The sequence below is a fragment of the Marmota marmota genome, unplaced genomic scaffold (genome assembly GCF_001458135.2).
Source record: "Marmota marmota marmota unplaced genomic scaffold, marMar, whole genome shotgun sequence".
NCBI classification, from domain to species: domain Eukaryota; kingdom Metazoa; phylum Chordata; class Mammalia; order Rodentia; family Sciuridae; genus Marmota; species Marmota marmota.
In genome coordinates, this window is record NW_026000185.1 from 22,273,832 (window position 1) to 22,282,054 (window position 8,223).

The 8,223-nt window shown below is 42.3% G+C and overlaps 1 protein-coding gene across 2 annotated transcripts in view; it reads right to left on the reverse strand.

Moving 5' to 3' along the window:
- The window catches only part of Psph (phosphoserine phosphatase), a 22,203-nt gene extending 13,990 nt beyond the window's left edge, over positions 1 to 8,213 (reverse strand). The window contains exon 1 of one of the 2 annotated variants that reach the window (XM_048789869.1): positions 7,831 to 8,213. The gene's annotated coding sequence lies outside the window, so the exon portion shown is untranslated. The remainder of the gene's footprint in view (positions 1 to 7,830) is intronic. The other variant, XM_048789870.1, reaches the window with a different exon arrangement.
- Between the last annotated feature and the right edge of the window lie 10 nt (positions 8,214 to 8,223).

Below are 8,223 nucleotides of genomic sequence, written 5' to 3' on the forward strand. Positions count from 1 at the left end.
GGTGGGAGGGCACAAAAAACACCATGAATGCCAGAATGAGCCTTCAGGAGCAGAGGTCTGGAGCTAAGCACTGAGTACCCCAGGACACAGCCTGAAACCTCTGGTGCTAACCATCTCGGCTCCAGGCTCCCTCTAAGCAGAGAGGATGCAGGCTGAGGCAGGCTACTTGGTTGCAGCATCCCTGCCCTTAGCCATGGAACCCCTCAAAATCAGTTCTATTCAGTAACAAACAAGAGTCCTGATGCTTTTGATCAGCTGCGCTTTTGAAGTTCTATATTCCCAGAGTTCAGTAATAAAAAAAAATGGCTGCAGATTTGGGGCACACGCATTTTAATTTCTCCCAATTCTAGAGGAGATGGTTCTGCTGAAGGATGGAGAGGAAGAAATTCTGATGTCTGTTGTTTTGGTTTTTGTGCTGGGGATTGAACGAAGGACTTCGGGCAGGCCAAGCACATACTGTATCACACCAGCTATACCCCCCATTCTAACGCTTTGAAAGAATGAGATAAAAATATGGGGGAGGGGAAAAGAGGTCTGAAATAACAATCTTGTCAAGAACCTACATATATTGTACGAATTTTCAAATAAGTGTAGTAAAGGACACAAGATGGTAAACTCCAAATATCTATTTTAAGTACAAATGGTAATTGAAAATTCATTTCAAGTGGAAAATAATCTCAAGAATATGAATGACCATAAGTTAATTTATGCTGTTACTCATATTTTGTAGATCTTTATTTGTTCTTGTGGCAGTGGCCAGGGCTTTGTGCATGCTAGACAAGTGCCCTACCACTGAGCTTGATTACCAGCCCAGTTGCACAGGCAACTTGGGATCCTCCTGCATGGGCCTCCAGAGTATCTGAGGTTACAGGTGTGCCCCACTATACCCGGCTTCACAGATTTTCTCTTTCAATAGATTTCAGACAAAATATTTATTTTGAACAAAATCTGTTAGCTACTTAGGTACTTAGGTACTTGGATCCACCTCACATTCGACACCTGTGCTAATACTTTTGGGCATGAGAGGGCAGTATTGTAGACACGACTCAGTGATGGCACACAAGCAATTTAAAAAAAAAAAAAAAAACTGGGCTGGGGATGAGGTGAGGTGGTTGAGCACTTGCCTGGCATGTGTGAGGCCCTGGGTTCAACCTCTGGCACTGTGGGTGGCGGGAGTTGACCAGAAGGAGCTAAGGTGTGGCCACATACGCATGTAACAATCCAGCTAGACCAGGCATAACTGTACAACGTGATTAAAATATGCTTCATTGCTGTTCTGACTGGAATAATGTCAAATAGCACACAGAAACCAAATAAAACATAGTATAATGAGGCCATAATAAATAATATTAGTATATTCTTCCATAAAGTTTTACTCACAATTGGTTAATAAAAAATACCACAGGTAATATTGCTTTCCTGAAAGGTTTTCTATAGTTTACATTTTTATAAGCTAACGAATTTTCTGATTAATTATATTACAATCATGTACTTTAAAAAAATCATGCAGTGCTAATAAAATATCCTTCTAAAATACAGCCCACTGGAACAGGCACTCTAGAAACCACCAGGATGTGTGTATGCATACAGAAATGGAAATTTGCTTTTAAGAACTGGTTCACAACATAGAGGTGAGGTAATCCCAGCTCTGCAGGGTAGCCAGCAGGCTGGAGACCCAGGGAAGCACTGCAGTTCAAATCCAGAGGAATTACCCTGCCAGAGTTCCTTCTGGCTGGGAGGCCAGTCTTTGTTGCATTATGGGCTTCAACTGATGAGACTCACATTATGGAAGGCAATCTGCTTTACTCCACGTCTAGTGACTTAAATATTAATATCATTCAAAAACATCCAGGACAATCTCTGACCAAATAGCAGTGCACTGTGACCTAGCCAAGCTAACATAAAATTAGCTATCACAAGCCTACCCTTTGTCTGCCTGGCACACTTGTACAATTTCTTAAATGCAATCTCCAAGCCAAGGTAATAAGAAGGCCATACTTATATCTAATAGGACACAACTGTCCTGTGAGCAACCAAAAACACTAATCCTGTCACCACATGAGAATGCAAAGTCCTTAGTGATATTTACTCTTGGTCTCTCATAACTGAAGTTCCATTATGGAAGGCTGACACTATTAAACACTATGACACAAAATCAACACATCCTATGCAATATGATAAAGAGATGAGAAGGAAACAAAGGTATTTGCTTAATACACACTGCCACAGTTTCAATCTCAGATGTCCACCAAGAGCACACACATTAAAGGCTTGGCTACAGCTCAAGCTGCTGCTGGGATGATGAAATCTTTAGGAGGTGAAGCCTAAGGGAAGGAAGTCAGGTCATTGGGCCATGCCCTTGAAGGAGATATTGGTACCCCCAGCCATCAGGAAGTGATTTTTTCTGCCACTTGCTTCTGGTGCTAGCACAGGTCCAAAGTAATAGACCCAAGCAGCCATAGTCTAAAATCTCTGCATTCATGAACCAAAAAACTTTTCCTTTTCCTTCTTTTTTTTAAAAATTTTTAATTGTAGATGGCCATAATATCTTTATTTATTTTTGTGTGGTGCTGAGGATTGAACGCAGTGCCTCACACATGCAAGGCAGGTACTTTACCACTGAGTTACTTCCTTTTCCTTCTTTATAAGTCATTTTTCTCTGGTGTTTGGTCTCAGTTATGGAAAACTTCCTAACGGGGGAAAAAAAAACAACTAAATGGAGTTTTTCCTGTGACCATTGCTGACAATGTGGCTCAAAAACATTTAGAATTTGTTTTCAGGATAAATTTGGAGAATTTTGAAGGAGCAGACTAGACAAAGCCTAGATTAACTGTAGGCAAAGCTTAAATGGGCAGTTCTAGTAATAGCTCAAAAGACCCAGAATGATGACAGTAACGTGGGTACGCTATACCCATGAGGTTTCAGATGAAAATAAGAACTATCAGGAATTTGACTAGAGGTCACCCATGTTACATTCTGGCAAAGAGCTTTTCTGTACATGGTCCATGCCCTGAGACTTCGTGGGAGGCTGAGTTTAAAGATGACAGACTAGTTTATCTTCAGAGAAAATCTCTAGACAATACAGCATTCAGGCTATGGAATGGGTATTACTGGATGTTTTCAGCCAGATTTAAAGTGAGGATTGGGGAAAAAAAAAGTCAAAAGAAAATTTTAGAAAATTTGCAATTTGGTTAAAAAAAAAAAAAAGTGTGACTAGTTGTGACCAAAGAGGGTGGAATTGCTAAAGAGATTAGCAAGATTATAAAGAAGCCAAGTACTTTGCACTGGGATAACAGGAAAGATGCCTTGAGGGCATCTCAGGAACAGGCAAGACCAGACTCACTGCAAAGTCAGGGAGGTAAAAGTGGAATCATTTCAAAGGCATTAATTTAAGCAGTGAGCCCCAGGACACTACTCATACAGAGTGGCCTAGCAAATCGCTTCCCCAGGATTGTTTCCTGTGATCAGCTTTCAAGGTGCTCAGGCTGCTACAGCCATGGTTCAAGGGGTCTCTGGAATGAGTCAGGTCAGCAGCAGACCTTGGCTTGGTCCACATGATGCTAGAAGCATCCACCAGGATTTCAAAGGAAAGCCTGATAGACCAGGCAGTGTGAGGCAGGATCTGAGTTTCTGCCAGCAGCCCCTGAAAGGGCAATGTAGGAAGCCACAAGAGTGAGGCCAGAGCTGCAATGGAGATCCCAGGGAGTTATGGATGCCAAGAAGGTAGAATGCCTGCCAAGAGAAGTTGCAAGGAGTAGGCAGAGCTAGCCCCCAAAATGGCCATCTTGGCTGCAATTAGCAAGGCCTAGGGACAGAGCTGCCCAAGTCCTTTGGAGCTCACATCACATCATGTGTCCCAGATACCAAACACACACGGAGCTACAGAAATTAACATTGTCCTGCTGAGTTTTAGTCTTGCTTTGGTCTGACCCTTCCCTTTTTTTGCCTCATCCCTCCTTTTGGGAATGGAAATGTCTACCCTGTCCTATCATTGAATCTTGGAAGTATGTAACTTACGTCTTGATTTTTACAGGTACACAATGAAGGGTTTGCCTTGAGTCTACCAGGAGACTTTGGACTCGGACTTTTGAGCAATGCTAGGACGTTCATACTTTGAAGACTCTCGGAGATGAGCTAAACACATTTTGTATTGTGAGATGGATATCAGCCTTTGGAAGTGAGGAAGTATGCTACAGTTTGGAACTTAAATTGAAAAACCAGCCTCTACCTCAGAGCAAAGCCTGTCCAAGGAAGGGACATGACCTTTGTCCTTGGAAAAACCCACAGAGCACTCCTAGGCACATTCCCACCCTGCTAAGTTGTTTATCTACAGGAGAGATCTGCTGTGCCAGGTGTCCCTGACTCAGTCAGGCTAGGTGGGGATCCATAGCAGCCCCCTAGCAGCCACCAATCAGCATGAGACAGGGAAATACCTGGAATGCCAGATAACCCTCCCAGCAGTTTATGGTGGTTGATAACAAGTTGGGAAACCATGTAATTCGGCATGTACACCCCTCTTGGCTTAAACCAATCAGTTCAAATGAATACCCCTTTTGTACTGACCAATCACCCCTACCTAGGTGATTTGTTATGTTGTATGTGAAGTCCCTGCCCTTTTCAAAGAATGTATATAAGCTCTGCTCAAGCTGTTCTTGGGGCTCTTTGCTCTTTACCTCTTCGAGGTAGGCTTGGAGCCCCAGCATGCTGGACCCCCAATAAACCCTTTGCTGTTGCATGAGACAGTCTCTTGGTGGTCTTTTCCTCCGACGTTCGCCTGACCTTTACAAAATGTCCCCCAAAGACCATGTGTTTTTAAAGGCTTGGTTGCCAGACTGGTGGTGCTACTGGAAAGGGGTAGAACATTTAAGAGTTTGCCTAACATTTAGGAGGTTTACCCTAGTGTAAGGAAATTAGATCACTGGCACCAGGGGTGGGGGACATTACCTTGAAGAAGTTACTGAGACCCAGCCCCTCCTCTCTCTCTCTCACTTCCTGGCTGCCCTGAGGTGAGCAGCTTTGCTCCACCACACACTGCCCACATAAGGTCAAGGTCCTATCACATGGACCTTGCCATGGGACCAAAAGCAACAAGTCAAACAGTCATGGACTGAAACCTCTAAAACTAACCAAAATAAACCTTTTCTCCTAAATTATTTTCTTAGATGTTTTTGTCATAGTAATGAAAAGTTAACAAACACATTCATGACAAAACAAGTGTGTTAACCTTTCACTACTGTGACAAATACCTGAAAAAAACAACTTACAGTTGTGAAGATTTATTTTGCCTCACAGTTTTACAGGATTCAGTCCCTGGTGGGCAGGTCCATTGTGTGGGGCCTGAAGCAAGGCAGAACATCACGGCAGAGGGAGTGGTGGAAGAAAGCTTCCCAGGTCATGGCAGCCTGGAAGCAGAGAGGGGAAGGGCCTGGAGCCCTTCCAGGGCTCACCTCCAGTGACCTACTTCCCACAACTAAGTTCTACCTCTAAGTAGTCCATTCAGCTCTCCATTAATCAATGGATTAATAGGTGGATTAATCCACAGATGAGGTCAGAACCCACATGATCAATCATTGCCTAAAAGTCCCAACTCTGAACCTGGATGCATTGGGGACCATACTTTCAAAACATGAGACTTTGGGGGGACAGTCTAGATCCAACTGTAACAATAAGAAGAATTAATCATGACAAATATAGATATCATTTCCGTATCTGGTCATGCAGTGATTGATACATTTATAACCAATTTATTCCACGGCCCATTCCATATTCTTTTTGCCCTCAGCAAGCACCTTATCTGACTGTGGTTCTTCATTTGAAGTGGTGACCTAAAACTTTCTTCCTGAAGGGTGGGGGCCATTAGAAGTTCTGCCTGCATTGGGTCATATTTCCACAGACCAACCAGAGTATAATAAAACATACTGAGGGATGTCCTAAGGAATCACCTGTGTTTTAGATGTACCCTTGTTTTACCTCCATGATAGAGTATCAGTCCAATCTGCCCTCAGTAGTTAGGATAATACACCCTAGCCAGCACAGTAACTCTCCTGTCTATTCTTCAGGGGCATAGAGCTCAAAGTGGCTAAATTGCAGTCTTAATTTCCAGTTCAGATGAAAATTACCATGTTTCCTAGTAGAATCACTCCTTCTTTTGGAACTAAGACCTCTAGGCAAGCAGAGAATAAGGTCACGGGCACAGGTGGCAAAACTTTTGCCCTTGGGTCACTAGGGGTCACTCCCATTTCTACCCCTTGGTTCCTGGTCCACTGCATCCTGTAGGAGAAGCAGTAAACATGATCATGGCCTAGATTTGAATACTGGAAATGAGGACAAGAAAAAGTAGACAGAGGCAATGTCTAAGAACTAAAAGTGAAAAATTCAGGGAGTATTTGAACAAGGGGATTGAGACAAAGGGAGGAATCAAGGGTGGAAGCAGTGTTTAGCTCTCCCCTAATACAACACAATGTGATCTTGAACTGGTCATTTAACCTTTTAATCATCTTTGCAATTTGTTTCATAATAACTGATCCATCAACCTCAAAGGATTCTTGTTAGAATCAAATAAGACTGCATGTGAGGGGCTGGGGTTGTGGCTCAGCAGTAGAGCGCTAGCCTAGCCTGTGGGAGGCGCTGGGTTCCATCCTCAACATCACATAAAAATAAATAAAATAAAGGTATTGAGTCTGACTACAACTAAAAATATATTTTAAAAAAGACTGCATGTGAAGGTACTAGGAAAGATTCATAGTTAATCACAAGGCTACTTGAATACAGAAGTAGCAATTTGCTGAGTACCTTCTGTATCTAGCACAATATAAAGCATGCTACATAGTCAATCTCAATTTTCCAAGGTTACTTATACCTACTTTCATAGTTTAGAAAATTAAGTTTTAGGGCTGGGGATATAGCTCAGTTGATAGAATGCTTGCCTTGCATGCACAAGGCCCTGGATTCAATCCCCAGCATCGAAACAAAACAAAACAAAAACAGAAAATTAAGTTTTAAAATAAGTATGTTGGAAAAGAAATAGAATTCAGACTCAAACTGATCTTAGAATTCTTTTTATTATATTACACTGTCTCATTAGGATTATTGCCTTAAATTTTTATTTTTCATTGAAATTATCCTGAATCAAATGTCTGAACACCTGCTGCCACTTCAATTTCTTCAGTCATGAACTGAATGGATCTGTTCCCATAAGGTAGTTTAAGGTTTAATTGAAAACTTCCAAAAGGCATTCTAAAAATTTTTTTTGGTGTGTGTGTGTGTGTGTGTGTGTGCGCGCGCGATGGGATAATCTTAATTGAGCCCAGGGGTGCTTTTACCACTGAGCTAAAGCCCCAGCCCTACCTCCTTTTTTTGAGACAAAGTCTCACAGTGTTCAGGCTGGTCTAGAACTTGCAATCCTCTTGTCTCAGCCTTCCCAATTTCTAGAATTACAGTCTAAGCCACCACACCCAGTTTAAAATTCTCCCTTCTTTAAAAATGTCAGCACATGGGCTGAGGTTGTGGTTCAGTGGCAGAGAGCTTGCTTCACACATGTGATGCACTGGGTTTGATCCTCAGCACCACTTAAAAATAAAACAAAGATATTGTGTCCACGTATAACTAAAATATATATATATATATATATATATATATTTTAAAGTTAGCATACAAGAAACGGTCCTTATTACTGTATTTTGCACCACATAATGAAAAATAACCAATTAACCATAAACATAATTTGATTCAAACTCTGACAACTGAGACTAGAATGATTAAAGCACATAATAAATGAACTTAAAATTTGAAACTCCAGAAAGCAGGTCTTTCCAACTCCCCTTTCTCTACCTGTTAGAAGATGCCTGAAATTCCAGTCTTCACCTCTGCTCACGGGTTAAGTTTGTCTCCCTGTGCATCTTCACCAGTAGATGAACTGTCTGCAGAACCAATCACTAGCCTCCTACTTTGCAGCATTATTTCTCAAACTTATATAGATGGCTTTGTTATTCTAATTTCACAAACCCACCTAAAAGCATCATATACTGGCATACTCGCTGCAGCCTATATAACAGAGGACTGAGAACAACTTAAGTGTCAGCAAGAAGACTGGCTCATTATGTCATCTCGTCCCCCAACCCCACCCTGGTTTTGGGAATCCAATCCCGCCGCCGCGGGGAGAAGGAGCCCGGGTCGCGCAGAGGCCCAGCCACGCCCGTCCGCGCGCGGCACCTGCAGGCCCTG